The sequence below is a fragment of the Narcine bancroftii genome, chromosome 10, assembly GCF_036971445.1.
Source record: "Narcine bancroftii isolate sNarBan1 chromosome 10, sNarBan1.hap1, whole genome shotgun sequence".
NCBI classification, from domain to species: Eukaryota; Metazoa; Chordata; class Chondrichthyes; order Torpediniformes; family Narcinidae; genus Narcine; species Narcine bancroftii.
Window position 1 is genome coordinate 102,643,685 of NC_091478.1, and position 24,522 is coordinate 102,668,206.

A 24,522-nucleotide genomic window follows, 5' to 3' on the forward strand; every position below is an offset into this window, starting at 1 on the left:
GCCGTTGTCATACCCACACTCCTGTTCGGCTCCGAATCATGGGTCCTCTACCGGCATCACCTAGAACGCTTCCACTAGCGTTGTCTCCGCTCCATCTTCAACATTCATTGGAGCGACTTCATCCCTAACATCGAAGTACTCGTGATGGCAGAGACCGACAGCATCGAATCCACGCTGCTGAAGATCCAACTGCGCTGGGTAGGTCACGTCTCCAGAATGGAGGACCATCACCTTCCCAAGATCGTGTTATATGCCGAGATCTCCACTGGCCACCGTAACAGAGGTGCACCAAAGAAGAGGTACAAGGACTGCCTAAAGAAATCTCTTGGTGCCTGCCACATTGACCACCGCCAGTGGGCTGATATCGCCTCAAACCGTGCATTTTGGCACTTCACAGTTTGGCGGGCAGCAACCTCCTTTGAAGAAGACCGCAGACAATCATCTGTATATATCACCTGAATCGCTTGTATATGTCAGGAACATGGATAACATCCAAATCATATGAAATGTCAAATCTAAATCTAAATACCAGCTGTTTACAACCTTTTGTTTTGGCTGTGGCTCCTTTAAACTTTGCTCCAAGTTTATGGGCCCCCTTCTCTGTGAAGCAGTCAAGTTTAGATGGTTTTCTCTGTACTTCTATCCTACGGACTTCTGTACATAAAAACCATTTTATGATTTCAGTCCGTGGGCCCCCCTTAAATGTGCTGTGACCCCCATGGGGACCTGTATGGTCCCCATTTGAGAATAGCTGGTCTATACCATCAATGACTTCTTTCCAACACTTCTCCAGATTGAAAATCAAACCTAAATTTTTGTACCGTTTTCAATCCGTTCCAATGACCATCTTAAATCTTTTATTTATTTATTTAACTTGATTATATCTTCCTACATATGGTAGTGAAAAAGCCGTCACTTAAATAAAGCTCATCTTTAAAAATCTAAAGGAATAGTGGACTGGTGTTTCCCATTTTTAGATGATATTATTGGGCAGTCATTATTTGAAAGTTCATTTTTACAAGGATATTTTGGTGGCAATTTTAAAGTCATTTTTGTTTTCCTCTTTATACAAGTACACTGATAAAACCAAAATATAGTGTGAGAATATGGGCACAATTTAGAAGGTTTTTTGGATTTCAGAATTTTTCCCATGCTACTCCTCTTGCAACTAATCACCTTTTTTGTTCACCCTCATTGCAGGATACAACTTTTTAAGGATTGGCATAGATTGGGCATAAAATGTTTTAAAGACCTTTTGAACAAATGGTGGTAAAATTTAACTTACTGAAAATAAAGCACACACTGACTTTCCTTGCCATCCAAACAATATTTTTTACCCATGTTGCTTAATGTCTTGTTTACCATAACATTGATCTGACCATCATCTCAAAATCTATTTATAGCACATCACTGCATTTCTTTAAGCATTTAATTAGTCATTTCAAAAAATAACCAGATTAAACTTCAAGATGCAACATTGATTAATCCATGATTTTTTTAATGCTTGCTTTTTTTTCTAAATGATAGATTCTTTGAGCTTATCTATAATTAAGCATCAGATCTAAGACCTTATATTTAAGACCAAACATCAGACCTTATATTTTAAAATTTAGACATATTGCAGGGTAACAGGCCCTCTGGCCCACAATTAATCTACATATTTGAAAGGTGGGAGGAGGCAGGAGCACCTGGAGGAAACGCCCACAGACATGGGGAGAATGTACAAACTTACAGACAGTGCTGGATTTGAACCCAGGTTGCTGGCGCTGTAGCAGCATTGCGGCTCACCGTGTCACCCTTTTAAATCTTTCTTTCCCTTTTGAACAAAAATCTTCCATTAGCTCGTCTGAAAAAGAATTCAATCTTTGCTCCAACTTCTTTCAACAGACATTAGCGACTTCCACTTTGCCTCAACACCTCACTGAGTAATTGGATCCTGGATTTCTCCACCTCCAGATCACAAACAGTGAGGATTTGTAACAACATCTCCTTCATAATCTCCATCACGAGCAGAGCACCACAGGGCTCCAATCCTAGTCCCCTGCTCTACTGGCTTCCAATGTCTGTGTGGCTCGGTACGACAATAACACCATCTGGAAATTTACTGATGATACCGTGGTAGTGGGTTGTATGAAAAGGTTGGTGGGGGGGGGGGGGGTGGCGATAAGTCAGGATACAGGAATGTGGTTGAAAATATGCCTGAATGCTGTACTAACATCAACTTCACACTCAATATCACCTACACCAAGGAGATGATTGTGGACTTTAGAAGGGAAAAATAGAAGTAAATGATCTTGTGACCAATGGGGATCAGAGGTGGAGGGGTGAGCAAATTTAAATTCCTGGGATCCACTATTTTGCAGGATCTTTCCTGGAACCCACACACAAATGTCATTATGAAGAAACCACCTCAATGCCTCTACCTTCTCAGGACTTATCGGTTTGGTATGACATTGAAAACCTTGGCCAACTTCTACAGATGTGTAGAGGAAAGCGTGCTGACTGGCTGCATCTCAGCCTGGTACCTCTGAGCAGAAAGACCTGCATAAGGGAGTAGGTGCATCCCAGTACCTATCAAGCAAAACTCTTGCCATCCTTGAAATAATTTACATGGAACCCTGCCGTCAGAGAGCAGCAGCATTCATTAAGGATTCACACCACCCAGCACATGCTCTGCTGTCAGCGCTGTCGTCAGGAAAGAGGTAGAGGTGCCAGAAGATTTGTCCCACCAGGTTCAGGAACAGCTGCTATCCCTCCATCATCAGACTCTTAAACAGCAAACTCAGTCAGAGACTCATTTCAGGATACTTACTTTGTACACGATTGATTATTGAATATTTATTTTATGTATCGCACAGTCAATTTGTTTGCATTTCTTTCTTTTGATTACATTTCTCGCTTTTGTCTATGTATCATTTTTTTTGAGCACAGCTTTTTTGCACTAGAAATTCTGCCTGGCTCATAGGTAAAATAATTTCAGGGTTTTATGTGACTTGTCAGCCACAAACGAGCCTGCAGCTGACGTGGACTTTTTACCCCCTCCATAAATCTTCGTCCGCGAAGCCAAGCCAAAGAAAACCTATGTACTCTGACAATAAATCTGAACTTTGAACTTCTCTAATTAGGGATAGACAGCATGTGATAGTCCTCTCCACCAAGCCTACATCGGGCAAATGAATTGTTAAAGAAGTAACTAAATATGATTTAGTTGGCTGTGACTTACTGTTATTATGCCAATAGGGGCCCTGTAAGTGTGCACTTCCACTATTGTCAACTTGTTGGTAAGTTGCTGGTTAAATATCACATCTTTGTCTTCACCCTCTTATTTCTCAACAGTGACTCTATAGTGCTAGATTCTCGATTGAGCAAACATCCTCTCAACATCTACGACATAAAGATCATTCAAGATGACATGTGCTTCAATCAAATTCTCTCACCCTCCAGTGGTTATCTCAATCTTTCCTCAGAAGAAAATCCAGCTGAAGCAGGTACAAGTCCAGCAAACCTTTTCTGAACTGTTTTCAATGCTTTCAGATCTCTTTCAACATCAGACAAACAGTACTGTACACAGTACTCCAGATGTGGCCTTGCTAATATCGTGGATATGTGATGTGTAAACTCCTGACCTTCGTATTCAATTTCCCTTACAATAAACAAGTGAATCATACATGATGATAACCTTACAGATAAGAGCAGGGATGTAGTGTGGAAGCTCTATAAGGAGGGTTGGCGACATGGAGGGGGGCATTCTCTGGCCATGCCCCCCCATTAATTATTGTCCCCTCACCCAGCTGGATCGATGCTGCCACCACCATCTGCCCCCTCTCCCCTGGTCCGACATTGCCACCGCCACTCCCGCAGCCCCCCCCTCCTGGACCAACACTTCCACTGCCACCCTCCCACCATGGTCTGACGCTGCCACCGCCACCCTGACCCCAGACCATTGCTGCTACCCATATTAGACAAGGAACGGCAGTAGCGTATTTGTAATCCTTGGTTGTTATTAAGTCGACACACAGTTGTTAGTATCAGTAATGTTCATTCCGATGTGACTGGGTTGTATGATTGAGAATATGAGTGTGTGTTATCCCTGTTGTGACCCCCTTACATGTGTTCCATTAAAGATCCTTCCTGCATTCAGCCTGTGTCCACACTCGTTGCTCTTTGAACCCACCAAACTTTTCCCTTTCCACATAACAGCAGTGCTGCAAACATCAATCAAATGCTATATCACCAAGTTTCTCAATTGTCAGAAAGAAGATTATTGGAGTTTTACTGCAGGAGTATTCTTTGTTTAAAATAAAACTTGCATCAATAGAATATATTAAGGAAAACAAGGAGTCTGCAGATGCTGGACATTTAATAGACTCTGAGACAGACACAAAGATGCAAGAAAAATAGAGGATCATGGATGTGAGGTCAGGAAGGTTTAAATTGTTGAGTAGGTCAGCACACAACATGGGCTGAAGGGGCTGCAAGTTTGCTGCAATGTTCTAGAATATTATATACCTCTATCAAATCACCTCTCATCCTTTGTCACTCCAAAGAGAAAAGCCCTCATTCTGAAAACCTTGCTTCATAGAACATGTTCTCCAATGAAGACAACATCCTGCAGATTCTTGCAGAACTAGAATAATACCCAAAGTGCTGGAGGAGCCCAGTAGGTCACGCAGCATCCGTGAAAGCAATATGTCGTCAAGGTTTGCAGCTTCAGCCCTTCATCAGGAATGCCTAAGTATAATACAGAAATATAATTGAGAATTATAGAATATATTTATCTATTTTTAAGGATGACTTGAGGCACTTTACAGCAAATTAAGTGGTGCTGTTGCAGTACTGAAGGAAACATGGTGAACACCTGCAAAACACAATGTGATAAGGCACACTAAACCTGTTTCAATGATGTCGAGTCATGAATGATTACTGGCTAAGTCAAGAGTGATAATTCCTTCAATCTTCTTTGACATCAAACCAGAGGAACTTTTATATTAAACTGAAAGAGTCAGTCCCCAGTTTAATATCTCAAGATAAATAACGCCACCAACAAGGTTAAGGCTAATAGTGCGTTGGCCTTCATTCGTCGGGAGACTGAGTTCAAGAGCCCTGAGTTAATGTTAAAACCCTGGTTATCATGTTCAATTCTGGTGGTTCTCATTACAGGATGCTTTAAAGAGCTTTACCAGGATGTTGTCTGCATTGGAGAACATGTTTTATGAAGCAAGGTTGACAGAACTAGAGCTTTTCTCTTTGGAGTGACGAAGGATGAGAGGTGATTTGATAGAGGTATATAATATTCTAGAACATTGCAGGAAACCCGCAGCCCCTTCAGCCCACGCTGTGTGCTGACCTACTCAACAATCTAAACCTTCCTGACCTCACATCCATGATCCCCTATTTTTCTTGCATCTATGTGCCTGTCTCAGAGTCTATTAAATGTCCCTATTGTACCAGCCTCCATCACCACCCCTGGCAATGATTCCAAGCACCCACTACTCTCTTTAAAAAAAACTTACCCCTGACATCTCCCTTATTTTTTCCTCTTCTCACTTTTTCCAGATGTCATTATGAGGGGCTTAGAGAGGGTGGACATCCAGCACCTTTCGTTCGTGGGGCAAAAATAGTGCATACCAGAGAACATCATTTTAAGGTGAGTGGAGAAAAATTTTAGTGAAGGTCTCAGAGGTAACTTTATTTAAACACACTGAGTGTTGGGTGCCTGGAATGTATTGCCAGGGGATGTGGTGGAGGCTTGTGCAATAGCAATATTCAAAAGAGTTTTAGATAGACATACGGATGGAAGAAAAATAGAGGGTTATTGGTGTGAGAGAAAAATTAGATTGTTGTGGAGTAGGTTTACATAAATGAGCACATCATGGGTTGAAGACTGAAATGTGCTGCAATGTTCTATATTCTAACAATACAGCACTCACTATTAGCCAAAGTTGTTCTCTCTCTGAAGTGAGATTTGAACCTGCAACTTATTGTTGGCCTTCTGTAATGTTTATGAAGAAAATATAAGTAGAAAGATATATTTCATATCATCCTAAGAATAATTAATTGCTCATGCCTGTCACAAAGTGTACTTTATTCATACTTATATTGTCCAATATAATTTTTGATCCAATTTTGTGCACAAAGAGCTAAAGGCAGTGAAGATATTGTTTTACAAATAGACCTTTTCCACTATTACAGTTTACTGCAATTAACACATAAAAGGGGTTGTCATGACACCATAAAACAAAAACCAAAAGGTCAGTGATGCCTCAGACTCGATTGCATGCAGTTCTTGAAAATCATATTTACAGATGAACTCTATCTTTGCAGCAGGGAAACAGACCCTTTGGCCCATCTTCTCTGTTGTCAACCTAAACTAGTCCCATTTGCCTGCGTTCAGTTCATTTCCATCTGAAGCTTTCCTATCCATGTAGGTCTAAATGCCTTGTACCTGCCTCTACCACTTTCTCTGGCAGCTGGCTCCATCATTCTACCAGACTTTGTGCAAAAATGAAGCCCTTCAGGTCCCCTTTAAATCTTTCCTTTATCTCCGAAAACTCATTGCTCTCTCTTTCTTATCTCTTCTCAAGGTTTATAAAATCACAAGGGCATAGTCTCTCATTGAGCATTTGTAAAATTGTGAAGGTAAATATGTCATCATCATTTCCCCTCATCTCTGCCCTTCATGTTTTTATAAACCTTGATGTTCCACCCTCCGCCCCCCCACCCCCCGCGCCCCCTCAGCCTCTTACTGTCTGAGCCTCTCCAGCCCTCTTTTAACTGGTCTAATTTTTACAGTGGTGGCTATGGCAGTGGTGAGAACTAAATGGCAAATATCAGCAAATGATTCACAGGCTAATCCATCAGGTGATTTGAATTGCAGTGGTGAGTTTATCTAGTGATAAGAAACATGTCACTATAACCTTATGGCAATAGAATTTTGTCTCCTGATAAAAACAACTTTCCTTTTAATCTGTATTATTCATGTAGCCACTGGATCATCCGGTGAAATACTTACATGTCTATTTTATGATATAAATGGTAGATCTTATTTCTATTTGCAATTTACCAACGTTGGAACCTCGGAATATGCACCAACAAAATTCTCATCAGTATCTGATCTTCAAACCCTCTGATGCTTAATCCATCTAATCTCACTATCAGTCCCTGACTGAAATTAACGCAACATCACCAGCACAAATTTTATGAATTTATGTCAAATTTGAGGATAAGTTTTGGAGGTTTTATTAATCAATGAGGGAGCAAAATCAGAATTTGGGTTATAATTGTTTAAGATGAGAATTTTTTTTTGATGTTTACTCCATTGTTCTGTGGAAAACTGTGCCCGAACTTGGTGTCGCTTAATGTTCTAAAAAATGCAGTGAGATGTTATTGTTGCTCCTAAATTACAATCAGCGATGTGCAATATTTGAGCTGATGAGGCCATGATCATCGGAGCAAGTTTGAGGGGCTAATTGACTGATTCCTACTCCGATTTTCTTATAGAAGGACGTGATGCTTCTTTTATTGTAATAAAGAAACATGGGTTCTTTTAGCTAAAGAACTCACTCAGAACGGTATGGAGGGATACATTTGAATCAACCTGAAGCTGCAACAAACTAGTCTTTGACTCCCTCTAGTGATCAGGAGGATCATTAGCACTCTATCATTACATCCCCTTTCCTTGAGAACAACATGACACAATAATATAGTATTCATTTTAATTTACTGTTCAACACAAATGAAAACACAACATCACCAGCACAAATTTTAAAGTGTGCAGTTCTTTTTCTTTGAGATTCAACCTGTCAGGTCCTTGGATAACACGTGGGGATCTTCTTAATACAGATGCTTGTGTTGGCTCTGCTGCTCCACCACTGTATGGCACTGGCATTATTTCCTCTGTTTCTGGGCAGGCTGGATCTCCTGGATTTGTCTGTTCCTAAATCGTGTGACAAATTATGTCGTGTTTGTATTGTACATAGATATGTTTTTGGGAGATAAATTTTAGTGTAGGCACATACAAACGCTTTTAAATAGATCTAATTTAAAATACTGGAGCTCTGCCCCATGCTAGACATATCAGTGCCAAGAGCCTTTGCAAAAGCTTTGGAGAGTGCCCAAAGACTTCACTAATGGATTGTTGTTTACAAAAAAGCCACAGATGAAAGAACTTGTCAGAGCCGCAGGCTGTCTGGAGTGGAACCTGCTGTTATAAGAGGGTCATGTCATTTTGCAAGCAGAGAGCATAAAACAGGCTTTCTCTCTGAGGGAGAGAGAGAATTCAGTTCTGCAGTTTTACAGTCAACAGCAGCCGCTGGGACTGGAGCAGGACAAGCTGGCGAGCTTGTGAAAAACTGCATTTGCAAGACAGGTTACGAGTGCTTGGTTCAGCCGAGTCAAAGCCCTTGTGGTTCATGCAAGAGGAGAGGACTGCCTGTCTAATGTATCACTTGAAATAAAAGAAACAAAAAGGAACTCTGCGGAGACCTGAAAGAAAGAGATTATCATCTGCAGAACCCTGAGGGGGCAAGTTTCTTCGGCAAGACAGTGAAGTGGCTGATTAAAAAGGAATCAGTTGTGGGTGTCCAGTGAACAACAAATCTCTCTCTGAAAACCGATGAGAACCTTCCTGAGCGGTAACCATTTAAAGCACCAAAGCCTGGTGAACTTTATAAATGTTAAATTCTGTGCACAGTATAAGAAGTGCCTGCAACCAGTGAACTTGGAGGAATGAGAAGTGAGATTGGACTGTGAATCAAAGAACTTTTCTGAACTTACACACATGCATTACATACACATATGCTTAGAATTAGAAAGGGGTTGAGTTCGGTTAGTTAAGTCAATAGTGATAAGTTAAAGTGTGATTCTGTTTTCATGTTTAAAGATCATAAACAGTAACTTTTATTTAAGTAACCATTTGCCTTGGTGAATATCTATTGCTGCTGGGTTTTGGGGTCCCCTGGGTTTGTAACAAGTGTCTCTTACGTTTTCAGCAGGCTCTTTCAATTCCTCCTCAGTATTTGACCCTCCTCTGTTCTGACAGTGGAGGATCTTGGATTAACTTCCTCCAGATCAGTGGCCCTTTTTGTCCCAAGTGTTTGAATCTCTGACTCTCCCTGTCATGTTGTGTCAGTGGCCCTAAACTTCTTTTTGTCTCCATTGCAGACACCTTTGCTTTTATTTGACATCTCTGTTCTTATTTGGGTCTGCAGAGTAGGGAAGTGTTAAGCATTGTCTGTGACTCATAAGGAGTTCAGCAGGTGACATGCGATGTTCAAGTGGTGAAGCTCTGTAACTCAATAGAGCTAGATACAGATCTGAACAACTGTCTAGTGCTTTTTTGAACAACTGTTTAACTATGTGAACTCCTTTCTCTGCTTTACCATTTAACTGGGAATGTAGAGGACTTGAAATCACATATTGAAAATTATACTCTTCTCCAAAGTTCTGTCATTCTCTAGAGCTATTGCATGATTCATTATCATTGCAGACAATTTGAGGGATTGCATGTCTTGAAAAGATCAATTTCATATATTTGATCACATAAGCAACCGACATTTTAGGAGGAAGGGCAATCTCCAGATAGGTCGATAGATTATCAGTAACCAGCAAGTAATAGTTTCCATTCATGTGGAACAGATCAGTTCCAACTTTCTGCCATGGTTCTGCTGGTACATCAGTTATTATTATAGGTTCCTTTGTCTGCTTTGCGCAATGTTTCAAACAGATCTCACAGTTTGAAAACATTCTGTCACTGTCAGCATGTATCCCTGGCCAATAAACAGGAGTTCTGGCACTCCTCTTACATTTTTCCATTCCAAGGTGTCCCTTGTGGACCTTTTTCAGCATCTCTTGTGCAGTGATTGAGAAATGACAACTCTCCTCTGTTTGAGTAGAAGCCCATTCACAACACTCAGCTCAGCTCTGATGTTGTAGTATGGCTGACATTCACCTCTAGGTCATCCTTCATTCTGATTCTTTATCACCTTCTGTCGAACTGTGTCCTTTTCTGTTTCAGCTGCTATCTGCTTGGATTTCATGTCAGATACAATCATACAGGAAGTGATTCAGTGATCAGGTTCACCTGCCTCTGTGGAATTCTGATTGGGTGCTTCACTCTGCTTTATTGTGCTGGACACACATCAGCCAACACAATCAGTTTCCCTGGGGTGAACTCCCTCATGACTAGGCTTAAATTTTCACATGTTTGTCACCAAGCAGTGATTCATGTCCATCTGGGACTACTGTGAAGCTCTATCTTTAACTTTCACCAAGAGTTTACATTTTTTTTTTCAATGCTCTGACCATTCTAGGCTTTGAGCTGTACAGGATTTGCATTGATGTATGGCTTTATCTTCATTGTCCTGATGTTGCGCTAACAGGTGAAATTGACTTTTGACCCTGTGTCCAGCTTGAAAGGAATATTTGCTCCATTTGTATGTAATGATACAGTCCTCTTGTCCTGCTCAACTCTGTTCATGCTTGGCTGTTCAGAGTCTGTTGATTTATAATCTTCCTGCACTACCATACCAATGAAAAGTGTATCACTGAGAGCAGTTTCTTCTATAGTGTGTACAGTGTCTTTTATCATGCGCATACTTTTAATTCTGTTTTATTTTCCTTTGGAAAAACATTGCTTTGCATAATGATTCTGCCCTTTGCACCTATTACAGACTTTTCCATATGTGGGGATATAGCAGGCCGAGCAGGCGCACAGCATGGCAACACGAACTGTTACCAGTGTGGTTCTGGGGGCATGCAGAACCATAATACAGGCACTGCCTGTGATGTAGCAGCCACGTAGCGGGCCAAGCGGGCGCACAGCGCAGCAATGCGAATTGTCACCGGCACGGTTCTGCAGGCGTGCAGAACCCCAATGCGGATGTCTGCCTACTCACCTAACGGACTGCACACAAGAGATACCGAGTGCCAAGGAATGGCACGTTGAGCTGTTGAATCTCCTGCTGGCAGGCACAGGTCACTTACAAGGCTAAATTTAAACCTGCTGGTCCCGTTGATCAGCAGCAAGCTCGTAGTGACGTCCCACCCTGTCCTGTGGAGCCCGGGGCACATAGTATATAAAAGAAGCCTGTAAACCCTGAATAAATCAGTCTTGAGTTGACTACTCGGGCATGTGTTTGTATTTCTTTAGTAGCTCTATCGAAGTAGCCGCTACAGAGCATTGTTTTGGTGCATGTTGAATACCACATTGTTTGCAATTGAACATCTCTTTTTATTGTTTCCTATGTCTCATTTTTTGTTTGTGTGTGGACACATACTGTGGCTATGACTATGCCTTTGTTTTCATTGGCTTTTGCACTCTCACCAAACTTTTTTGTGTGCTGTAGAGCTAATTCACTGGCGTGGCATATCTTCACAGCTCCAGCTAAGGTAAACTCTGTCTGTCACAGCAACCTCCCTCTCATTTTCTTATCCATAATCCTGAACACATTGAATCTTGTAGTGATCCAAAATTGCATATTCTTGCTTTTAATTTCAAGTCAGTTAAAGTATCAAAGCTCTCTCCCTGCATTTGCATGCATGAGTGAAACACGTACCTCAGTGTTTATCAGACATCTCGATAACTTTGTCAAACTTTCCCTGGTCTTCTGCCTCTGCAAAAACAAAAGTATTGAAAATCTCAAGTGCTTGAGTTCCCGCCATGGTAAGTAGCAGTGCAATCTTCCATGCATCAGGTTTGCTATTGACTCCAATGGCTTGCAGATAGACGGTGAATTTTTTTTGAACAACCTCCACTTATGGTCGACATTTTCAGTCCAATTTACAGCAACAGGAGCATTCAAACTTTCAATTTCTCTGCTGCTATATCGACTGATTCTCGCTCATGGTACCATATGATGTTTATTTTACTGTAATAAAGAATCTTGGGTAATTTTAAAACAACTATACTTTATTAGCTAAAGTACTCAGAACTGTGTGGATGCATCCATCTTGAATCTACCTGGAGCTGTAACAAAGTAGTCTCTGACTCCGTCTAGTGGTCAGGAGGATCATTAGCACTCTATCATTACAGGACATGGTAATTGCACATTGAACTGCACCACACATGGATAAGTCCTTTGGCCTATGTGTCTGTGCCAAACACCATGTCCAAATCAAACCAAAACTCCTGCTTCCACTTGATAAATATCCCTCTGTTCTTTCATATTCATTTGTTTATCTGGAAGTCCTTTCAATGCCACAGTTTCCACCATGTCTCTGGGCATCCTGTTCCAAGCACCCACCACTCAGCAAAAAAAATTTGCCCATGTATCTCCTTTAAACTCCCCTCTCCCCTTACATTAAGGGCATGTTTTCCAATATGTGATGTTTTTACTCTGGGAAAAATATTCTGACTGTCTCCCCTATCAATGTCTCTCATGATTTTACAAAGTTTATCAGTTAAGCCCTAAGCCTCCTGTGCTCCAGAGAAAAAAGTTTATTCAGCCTCTCTCAATAACTCATACTCTTCAGTGTCTCTAATGCCTATCAACTCTTCTTTTCAATAAACAGAGGAGATTAAGAAATGGATTATAATGGATATGTCAACTTCAGGCATGTCTGAGATAAGGCTGAGGGTGGAAAGTACTATCTAAAGCTAACACGTTCCACACTTGATTACTTGAGTGTCATTGGGTGGAACGATTTGCGAAGCAATTCGTTCTATGCCTTTACAGCACCAGTGATCAGGATCATGGTTTGAATCGTGTGCTGTCTATAAGGAGTCTGCGTGGGTTTTCCCCAGGGTCTCCGCTTTCCTCCCACCGTTCAAAAAGGTACCAAGTGTGTAGGTTAATCGGGTATAATTGGGCGGCACTGGATCGTGGGCCGAAATGGCTGGTTATCATGCAGTATGCCTAAATTTAAATTTTAAATATATATATGGTATGTTTAAAACGTGTGTGAGTGCCCCTTTTTTCAGAGACGGAATTTATCTATCAGTGGAAGGATCTTTAACAAGGGGACATATTTAGATGATAACGGGGTGCAGTGCTGCCACATTTCCCTGGAGCGCCGCTCTGGCACCTCAGAGAAAAGCTTGAGCTCTGTTAACCTTGACTTATCAGACGTTCTCCAATCCAGGCTCTTTCGTCGTAAATCTTCTCTGCACCTTCTCTTAAGCTTCCACATTCTTCCTGTAATGACCCCGAACTGAACACAACATTCCAAATGTAGTCCAACCAGAGTTTTATACAACTACAACATTGCCTCTCGACACCTGAACTCAGTCCCCCTATTACTTTAAGCCAGCACTCATTAAGCTTTCTTCACTACCTTACCAATGCCCAGCAGCCTTAGAACCATACAAAATTATAGGACAGAAATAGGCCCCTTCAGCCCTTCTAATCTGTGCTGAATAATTTTTCTGCCGAGTCCCATTGATATGAAACCAGTCCACAGCCCTCCATACCTCTCTCATCTATGTGCCTATTCTAATACTTCTTAAATGTTAAATTTGAGCCCGTATTCATCACTTACTGTGAATGTCCTCTCTTGGTTTGGATATAAGACAGTTAGAAGAGTGGACTGAAAGATGGCAAATGCAGTTTAATACTGATAAATTTGAGGTGCTACATTTTGATGGGACTAATCAGCAAAGTTCATACACGTTAAATGGTAGACAATTGAAGGGTGCAGTAGAACAAAGGGATTTAGTAATTCTGGTACGAAATTCCCTGAAAGTGGAGTCACATGGTGAAGAAGGCATTTGGTATGTTGGCCTTCATAAATCAGAGTATTGAATACAGGAGTTGGGATGTGATGTTGAAGTTGTATAAGGCACATTGGTGAGGCCAAAATTGGAATATTGTGTGCAGTTTTGGTTGCCGAATTATAGGAAGGATATAAATAGAACAGAGAAAGTGCAGAGGAGATTTACAGGAAGGCTGCCTAGGTTTCAGGGAAAGGTTGAGCAGGCTAGGACTTTATTCCCTGGAGTGTAGAAGATTGAGGGGTGATTTGATAGAGGTATTTCAAATTTTGAGGGGGACAGATAGAGTCAATGTGGACAGGCTTTTTCTACTGAGAGTGGGAGAGAATCAAACAAGAGGACATGGATTGAAATTGAAGGGGGAAAACATGAGGGGGAATTTCTTCACTCAGAGGGTGGTGGGAGTGTGGAATGAGCTTCCAGCCAAAGTGGTAGATGTGGGTATATGGATGAGAGAGGAGTGGAGGCTTATGGGTTGGGTGTGGGTCAATAAGACTAGGTGGGAGAAGGTGTTTGGCATGGACTAGAAGGGCCAAACTGGCCTGTTTCTTTGCTGAAATTGTTATAATTATTATTAGTGTGGTGGCACTCTGTACTTCTCCGTCACCACACCCAATGGCATCCAAGGTGAGACACTTATTATTGGGGGACCGGCCACAGGAGTACCCTACCTGCCTGCTTTCCCTCTCCAGACAGTCACCCAGATTCCTGCCTCCTGCAATTTCTGTGTGACTCACTCCATGTCGCTCGTGCCTATAAACTCTTCTTTCTCCTGTACAAGCTGAAGGTCATTGAGCTGCAGCTCCAGTTCCCTAATATGGTCTGTCAGGAGCTGCATCTCAATGCACTTCATGCAGATGTATCTATCAGGGAGATGGCAAGTCTCCTAGAATTCCCACATCTCATGTGATGAGAATCTTCTAACCTTGTTACCATTCTAACTACTTGACCCTAATACAAGGTCAAAGAATAATTAATAATAAACTCTCAACAGAGTCTTGCCTTAGTCTCCGTCTGTTCAGCTAAAGCCTCTTGAGCCAAAGCCTAAACCTTTGGTCCATTTACATGATTGATGCTCTGCTAATACCACTCACACTCGGCCAACTCTCACATTCTCTTGCTCCAACTCCCTCACACAAAATAAACAAGTGACCCTGATGCAGGAACAGACAAACATTTGTAGTTTGTAGACAAAAATGTAGTCTGAACTTCCAGGGAAGGACTTCTTGCAATAACAAATTAAACATAGTTCCTGCCTGTCTTTGTGCATGTTTCAAATGTTAGGTGGCCCTACTTTTAAGAAGATCAAGGTCTTCTCCCTAGTGTCCTAGGCAATACTTTTCTTCACTTGACATCACAAAAACACATTCTTTGGATCATCTGCTTTTAAGAGCTGCTTCCTGTATGTATATTGATGCTGCATTATTTCTTATACTATTAGAATGTTCAAAAGACAGAATGGATAGGAAGTGCTAAGAAGGAGATGGACTAAATACAGGCAAATGAGACAAGCCCAGAATGCCAACTTGGGCAGCATGGATGGGCCAAGGGGCCTGTTCCATGCTTTATGACTCCATGACCCTCCATGAATCTAATTGCATTTATAATTTAATTGCTGGTCGAAAACATTTTGTCTTGAAGGGGATGTGAAAAGTGCCATAGAAAAGCAGCAATTTTTTTTTAAGGACTCTCACAATATCTGGGCTGTTCTGCTTTTCCATATGAAGATGTGGCTGTGACTGAGATGGAACGATGATGAAACATTTCATGAAAGGTTAATTACAGAAGGATGATAGATCTTCCGCTATGAGTTACGCAGCTGTGTATATGCTGGCAACAACAATGTGAAAGGAGCCAATCAGCCAGAGTGATGCTCCTTTACCTTCCTATTCTCTCTATGCTCCAAGGATATACCCACGCATCACCTCGGTCTCACAAGAACTACCTTGGTTTGCTGAGGCCCAGGTTCCCTACTGCTTTCTTTCACTGACTTGTCATCCTCTGGGAGTCCAGGGTTGAAAATTGTCCTATGCCCTAAGCCACATGCATAGTTGCCAATTTAGTATTGAGTGGGACACTGCCAAGGCCTATGCAAGCAAAGCTCTGCAGTTATGAAAGGAAGCATTTCTATACCCTACCCCTTTACTGGAATGCAGAGAGTTGTGAATGCAGCTCAGGCCATCATGCAGACCAACATTAAATGCATCTACACTTCCACACTGTCTCAGGAGAGCAGCAACATATTTGACGACCCAGTCTTCCCCTTCCTCTTGGGTTGAAAATACTTGAGCTTGAAAGTATGTACTACCAGTTTCAAAAAACAGTTTCTTCTCTACTGTTATCAAACTATTGAATGGTCCTCCCATTTGTAGAATGATGATGCCCTTGTACTGTTTTAAAAGTACTTTTTACTTGTAACATTATACGCTGCACCTTTATTTCCCACTACCTCTAAGTGTGGGTTGACTTGCATGGATAGCACCAAAACAATTTTCACATGATCTTGCACATGTGATAATAAACAATTCAATTCAATTTAATTCAATGTCCTCCTGCTATCCTTCCATCTGCCCACAGTGAAAATCAAGACTTATGAATCTGCTGGAGAAGGCAGCAAGAGCAACCTTTCAATTGTACAGAGATGAACAATGCCATATCATGTTTTGGTCCAGGTTTGGGAGAATGTCATGATGAAAAGTTGTCTCAAATGAAATGACTGGAGGTGTTCGTGGGCTCGATTCCTGAAGAATTAGACTGGATAAAGGGTCGCGTCTGACCGTTTCTACCCACGGCTGCTGCCTGACCTTTTGAGTTTGTCCTGCATCAGCTTCTTGTTTGCTTAAGATTCCAGCAGCTACGGTTTTCATGTTTCTCTTGAAGAATTCTGGCTATAATGAGTTGCACAGCTGTATTTTAAGTTAAAGCCAGCAAACAAAAATGGGTCAAGTGTTGGTGACGTGGAACATAACTCACAGATCTCGTAACTTATCACAGTCTTGATCACAGAGGCACAAGTAATAAAACACGTTCAACATTTACAGCTGTGATTGGGTGTGGCATCCTTTAATGTTATTTTCATGGTGAGTTCAGTATGACCTTTGTGCTGCATTGATCAGGAATCTTGCAACACAAGTTACTCTGGTCTTTGGCCAGAAGCCACAAAGGACACGCAGTAGTCTCTCTATGACAGACAGTGAGAACAATGTTGATCCAAACGAATTCCTGCTTATTTTACGCTGGCTACTGATTCCATAGTTATATCTTCGTGCAATCATTTGATCATTTGAAATAGTAACTTTATAAAATGGAATAGAGGAATCCACCTGAGCATCTTTCCATGAAACATCAAGCTTCCCACCCATTCCATCTTCTCTGCCCAGAGGAGATTAGCTTCACCAGTATTTGGACCACTACCTCCTCCTTACACTTTTTGAGGGTTTGCAGAACCATCTTGTATCCATTTATGTTGCACATTGAACTGATTCACACTACACCTGAATCTTGCAAGGTTGTTCAGCTGCATCACGGTATGGGGGCATCATTTCCTCTGAACGAAAAATCCGGCAAAAGGTAGGTGACTCAGCTCAGTACACCACAGGAAAAAGTCTCCCCGCCATCGAGAATATCTCCGAGGAATGTTGCCATCAGAGAGCAGCGTCAATTAACAAGAATCCGCACTACCCAGGTCGTGCTCCATTTTTGCTGCTGCCATCAGAAACAAGCTATGGGTGCCACAGGACTAGTTGCTACTCCTCAACGATCAGACCCCTCAACAAAAGATTCAGAGACTCATTTAAGGACTTGTATTTTGCTCATTATCTATACCTACATCTGTAACTGTACAGTCAGTTGGTTTACAGTTCTTTGAGTATATCCTTCAGTTACCAATATAGAAACATTCTCCCTGTGTTGTTGTGGGTTTTGCATGTTTTCATTGAGTGCTCTGGTTTCCTCCAAAAACATACAGGGTTGTGTTAATTTGGGTGTTATTGTGCAGCATGGATTTAAATGGCCAGAATCTGCTTCTACCATGTTGTAAACAAAATTCAAAAAATAATTCCGCCTGGCCCACAGAGAAAAGAATCTCAGGGATGTATGTGATATCAGGGATGTACTCTAACAATAAATCTGATCTTTCGATACATTGGCATGACCAGGTTTTGTTGCACATCACTGGAGGCCCTCAAGAAGGTAATGGTTGGCGGCCTTCTTGGATGTTTCAGTCTCCGTGGTGAAGGTTGCCTCAAATTCTTAACGTGATCTACCAAGTCAATTCTAAGTAGTCGGGCAAAAGCAGAGTTGCAGACCTTGGCATTCCACTGAGGAAGATCAATCCATAAAGTGGAAAGCACAGTTGAAGAATTCATTCTGTAGCCTGATGGTTGCAGGGAAGAAAATGTCTTTGAACCTTTTGGATCACATCTTCACCTTTTGAACCTGGTCCCCTTTGGGAGGAGGGAGAAGAAAGTGCATTCTGGCTGAATAGGTCCTTTGCCTTGGTAAGGCAGCCAACATACCAGAGGGTGGTGCAGATAGATTTGATGGAGGGGAGCACGATGCTCTGAGCTGCATTCTGCAACTGCAACAAACCTTGGGCAGAGCATCCCATACCACAGTGTGATGCATCCAGGTGGAAGGCTTCGAATGGTGTTCCTTTAGAAGTTGTTGAGTGGGATGGATGCCAAATTTCCTGTCTACATAACAGAGGCATTGGTGCATTTTCATGACCGTCATGTCAACATGCTTGTCTGAGGTCAGATCCTTGGAAGCGTTTATTCCCAGTGCTATTGATAAGGACTGCCCTCTTTTGACACAAAAATACACAAGATGGAATTGACAGTAAATAATGAACCTAACAGCACACCTTTCACATATGGGAGGAGCCAGTCAATTGACAATGGAGTCACAGAAACAACATACAAACTTTAGACAAACTCCAGGATTGAACTTGAGGCAAAAAAAATTGGCGGCACTGCTGGAGCTGGTGTAGTGACACGCTGTCACCAGATGTGGACCCAAGTGGAGTGGGGAGTAGCGAGACAACAAACCCCACCCCCACCCCCCCACCGCAGGGTTCACCTGCCAATGGCTCCAAACAAATGAGTCGATGGAGTTTTATTTAAAATCCTGCGATTGCAGGGTCTGGGCCCAAGGTGGCAGGTCCAGTGTTCAGTAACAGCCTCAAGGGGTTGCGGATCTCCAGTTGAGAAGGAAAAGCAGAGAAGGCAACCCTAAGGATGCTGACCATGACGGCAGCTGAAGGATAGTATCTGTGAATAATGCCAGTCGGTGATGCACTTGCTTGAAAGTCTAGATTTGGCTCCAATTTTCACCCTGCTTACTGGCCACAGTAATCTCAATGTGCCTGTTGGTGAATAAGTAGCCTCATGCAGTGGTTTGATGCAACTTATCTAAGCTCCATTCTAACTTTCAGTGGAGGTGCATAGTATGTTCGGCAACACACACCAGTGGCCATGAAGAACCAAATGAAAACAAGTACAGTTTCTCACACAAGGGAATTAAACCTTTGGTGCAGGAGGTCCAGAGAAGCTCAGATATCCTCCCATATGCTGTGGAGGACAATACCATCTCACATCACTATCCATTTCTTCTCCACTTCATCGTACCAGTTAGAGGGTGTGAACTATAATAAGAGGTTGTACAAACATGGGTTGTTTACTCTGGAGCATCAAAAGCTGAAAGGAGACCTGGTAGAGGTTTATAAAATTATAAGAGGCAGAGGTAGGGTGGAAAGTCAGAATCATGTTCCTGGAGTAAATGTTTCACATTCGAGAACAACCAATTTCAATCCTTATTTATGGCAGTCAAGTTTCGGTTACTTTCGTACTTCTCTCCTACTGAGTAGATTAAAAAAATATTTTAAAAAATATTTATGTTGCATGAGGTGAAAAGAAAACAAGACTTTTACTTAACTGTGCAGTGCCCCCCGGGGAGGGGGGGGGTGCATAGGGCCCCTGTTGAGAATGGCTGGTCGAGAAAACTTCAGTTTAAAGTGAGAGATAAAGCTTAAAGATGTGTAAGAGAACTTTTTACACAGAGAATGGCATGTAATGATAGTGCTAGTAATCCTCCTGACCACTAGAGGGAACTGGAGACTAGTTTGTTGCGGCTTTGGTGGGATTCAAGATGGATGTCTCCACACGGTCATTGGTGAGTTCTATAGCTAATAAAGAATAGTTGTTTTAAAACAGCCCAAGTTTCTTTATTACAATAAAAGAAACATCACATGGCAGGTGCCTGGAGCTAGTCACCAGGAATAGTGATGGAACCAGATTCAATGTAGCATTTAAGAGGCTTCTAACCAGACACCCAAATATGCGGTGAACAGTGGTATATATATTATTTACAAGCAGCAAAGTATAAATTGATTGTCATGTTTGGTGCAGACATGAAGGATGAAGAACTTGTTCCTATGTTCCAAGATACTGCTAATCGAGTGCCCTTCTTCCTGATGACTTCTTCATGGTGTCTAATTAACTAGTGTAGGCAATCCCTCCTCTTCTTTTATGTAAAGCCTTCAGAAAATTTGCTGAACAATGCTTCTAACATTGATGGCACTGTGACGGTCATTTGTAAACCCTCAACAGAAAATGAGGAAGATAAGGTCATAAAGTATTGCTTGAAATCCTCAAGATCACATGTTTATTCTCGATTGCTGTTGGAGGATGACATTTGATAAGATGCTCTGCACCAAAACTATGGTCCAACCTCCTTGATGAGAACTTCTCAAATGCCAACTTAATTGAAAATCAGGCACTAAATATTCCTCAGGATAGCAGCTCCAAGTGAGTTCCTTAAATTCAGATCACTTATCTGGTACCTCCTCAGCTGTTTCTGTTATGGGAGCAGTAGACTTAATATCTCTTATCTCAGTATCACAGGATGGTGATGGTAGAAACTCGTGTGAATAGGGTGGTGAAGAAGGCCTTTATTAATCATTGCATGGAATATAGGAGTTGGGAGGTGATGTTGAGATTGTATAAGACGTTGGTGCGGCCTAATTTGGAGTTCTGTGTGCAGTTCTGGTCGCCTAATTATAGGAAGGATATAAACAGAGTGGAGAGAGTGCAGAGAAGGTTTACCAGAATGTTACCTGGGTTTAAGCATCTAGAGTATAGGGAGAGATTGGACAGATTAGGTCTTTATTCTTTGGAGCGTAGAAGGTTGAGAGGGGATTTGATAGAAGTATTTAAGATTATGAAAGGGATAGACAGAGTGGATGTGGATAGACTATTTCCGTTAAGAGGAGGAAAGATTAAAACAAGAGGACATGAGTTAAGAATTAAGGGGCAGAGGTTTAGAGGTAACATGAGGGGGAACTTCTTGACTCAGAGAGTGGTAGCCATGTGGAATGATCTTCCGGGAGAAATAGTGGCGGCGGAGTCAATTGTATTATTTAAGAAAAGGTTGGACAGGTATATGGATGAGAAGAAGATGGAGGGTTATGGGCATTGTGCAGGGAGGTGGGACTAGAAAGGAGTGTTTGGTTTGGTGCGGACTAGAAGGGCCTAAGGCCTGTTTCCGTGCTGTAATTGTTATGTATGTTATGAAATATTGAGGAAAGGGGATGTGAGAGTTTGCAGCAAATAAAAGCGATCCAAAATTCCTAACACAGATTATCACCCAGGGGTTTCAGCTGGCAAGCATGAATCTGCACACATCATATGGTGGCAGAGTACTTTATTGAGGAACCCATTAGGTGGATAATGATGGGGCAGGCTTCAGGGGCTGAGTGGCCTGCTCCTACTTTCTTGTGACCTTGAGATTCTTCCTTATGATCTGTGCTTCACAGGGAATACAGTAGTTCTGCATTTGATCTGATTGTCCTCACATTTGTATGGAGAAAGAGTCACCTCAAGTGAGGATCAGTCTGGCACTTAGCAGTAACCTGACCTCAGGAAGTCAGTGAATTTGTCCCTCATTTTGCTGACATGGGCATCTCACTGTTGGCAAGAAATTCTAGATCAGTCTGTCTTTGCCTTATTGACAAAAAATTAAATATTCGGAGCAACACTTTGGCCCTTCTCTGAAATAGTTCCATGGAAAATATGATTGCCCTTGAGAGACACAGTTTAACATATTATTCAAAAGCTAAAGTCTCCTATATTACATAATTCCCTCAGCACTGCATAAGAGTGTCATCCTTGATTCTTCTTGCATCATTCACATTCGTTCATTAAATATTCTCTCCTGAATCACCAGCTTTGTTTTTTTTCATTGTTGTTCTGAACAGGAAAATCCAGTATGGATGAAGAATCCCTACTGCTCTGGTAAGATCATTAAGCGGTCTCCAGCTCCCAGCTGATGTCATCCTGCTTGTTCCTGCAGGTAAAAACACAGGCTCAAGTCAACATAGGGCTTTATAATTAAGTATGGGATGAAACAGGTTTTCACTAGTCATTAAAACCAAATGGGAATTTCTTTAATGGCTGATACAACTAAACCTACACTGAGACAAAAAAAAATCAAACAGAAAATCTTGGATCTGGAACAAGAGTGCAGATCTTGCTGGCTATTGTTGGCAGTTCTAATTGGAACCATGAGTGTTTGGTTATTAGGATCATGCCTCTGTGCATGCGCTGTCCAATGCAGGAGTCGGTGGTTTACTGACAAATTCAGGAGGACTCCACATGGAGTCAATGGTGAGTCTCAGCCATAAGAATAGAACTTAAGAAACAAAAGGTGTCCCGTCAGCCCTTCATAGCTTTCCTTTGCCTTTACTATCCCAAATCTCTTCACTCGCTTGAGCACCCTCAGTGGGAGAAAAACAATGGTTGATGTTTCAGGTCGGAATCTTTCATCAACCATTCTTTTTCTCCCACTGATGCTGCTTGAAAGACTTTGTAGATGCTCCCTGTGTCTGCATGGGTTTCCTCCAGGTGTTGTTCAAAATGTATGGGGATTGTAGGTTAGTTGTGGTATTTGGGCAGCACGGATTGTGGGTTTGGAAGGCCCTGTTACCATGCTGTATGTCTAAATTTGAAGTTCAAATCACTCCTTTTGGAGAATGTGTAGAGGATGAGGTCTCCTCATTGTGCTGCCAGAGGTTGTGTTGATCTCATTGCAGGACTGTGGGATATGCAGGCTCTGTGAGATTGCCTCCCTGCATCTGAACAAGTGGTAGGAAAAGGGGGAAGATGGGAGTGAGGAGCCATTCTTGGCTGACAGCTTTGGTCAGAGGCACCAGGCCAGCAGTCATGTCTCATGAAAATTTAATTACCCAATCACTGACTTTATTTCTCCCTCCAAAGATGCTTCCTGACCGGCAGGACATTTCCATCAGATACAAGAATTACAGATCCTTAAATCAGCAACAAACAATGAGAAACTGGAGGGACTCATGAGGGAGGTCATGCATTTCAGCAAGGGGAATATAAAGGTCAACTACTGTCTAAATTGCAGATGAGTAGAAAGGAATCAAGGTGTACTTGTGCATGAATTGCAGATGGACATTAGGCAGGTGCAGCAAGTGAAGAGAAATGCAAGAAGGTTGGAGATGGGAAAAGGGACGTTGCTATAATTGTGCAGGATGTTAATGTTAACTACACACAGTTTTAATCCTCTTTTTGATTAAAAAAAGATATAATGGCATTGCTAGCAATCCCAATGAGATTCTGAAAATTAGTTCTGAGCGTTTCCTATTTTAGACATTCGGTGACGTATGAATTGGTTCGAAGAAATACGAGGCTTCCTCAATATGGTGAGAGCCCTAACCTCAGAGAAACACCTGCTAATGCAAAACTGTAATATCTGACTATTTCCTCCACCAGCCATTCTGTGGCTTGTGAATATGTGTAACAATGTCATGCAGATCCAGTTTATGTGATACAGCTGCTCGAGGCAGGTACAAACTGAAAGCGGCCCTCCACTATTTTAAAATAACATCTTTATTCTGCTTTTAACAAGTTTTGTGGCTATGAACTACTATTTAAAATCAAGTCACTAAAGGATATCTTGAAGCAAATGAGCAAAGATTTGAACAAATAGGTACATTTCCAGCAATGGCTTAAACAAGAAAGAAACAATGGGGAATAGAGGAGGTTGAGGAAGAGAATTCCTGAGCTCCAGACTTTGTAGCTGAAGGTGCAGCCATCAAGTTCAAGTACATATTCAAATTTATTATCATCCAATTGTACAAGTACAACCTGATGAAACAGCGTTCTCCGGTCCTCAGTGCAAAAGCATGCAACAGACAAATAAATTATGCATTTGCAGTACGTATAAAAATGAATAAATATTGTTAAAGAAACAGTGGAGTCACAGAGGGTTTATATAAGCAGTTCCTCGGTCGTCCCGCACTCTCACTGCCCGTGCTAATAAACTGTTTCTCAGCCTGACGATTCAGGCTCTGACACTCCTGTATCTATTTCCAGACAGGAGTAGCTAGAAGATGCTGCGTGTGGAGTGATAGGGGGTCCCCATTGATTTTGCAAGCCCTCTTCAGACAATGATCCTGGTAGGTCACATCGATGGAGGGAAGGGAGACCCAAGTGATTGACAGTGAAGAAATAAAATCCAGGAAGCTTACTCGATTAGAATTGGAAGAGTGTAAAAATCTGGTGATCTTCTGTCAATAACAGTTACAGAAATGGGGAGAAGGAAGTCCATGGAAGGATTGGAAGATAAAGATGGGAATATTAAACTTGAGGTATTACTTCGGCAGAAAATGTTACATTAGCAAAGACTTTGCAAAAGGGGTATGGAGCCAGGTAGGATAGAAACAGGAATTATAAGAATATTGTGGATAGGTCTGGTCTCCCGATCGACAGAAGATTGTATATATATATATATAC

General features: G+C 41.7%; 1 protein-coding gene across 2 annotated transcripts in view; it reads left to right on the forward strand.

Annotated features, from left to right (window-relative positions):
- The first annotated feature begins 3,340 nt into the window (after positions 1-3,340).
- LOC138745045 (chromodomain Y-like protein 2) overlaps positions 3,341-24,522 on the forward strand; it is a 317,440-nt gene continuing 296,258 nt past the window's right edge. For both annotated transcript variants that reach the window (XM_069902105.1, XM_069902107.1), the window contains exons 1-2: positions 3,341-3,488; positions 5,557-5,647. The gene's annotated coding sequence lies outside the window, so the exon portion shown is untranslated. The remainder of the gene's footprint in view (positions 3,489-5,556; positions 5,648-24,522) is intronic.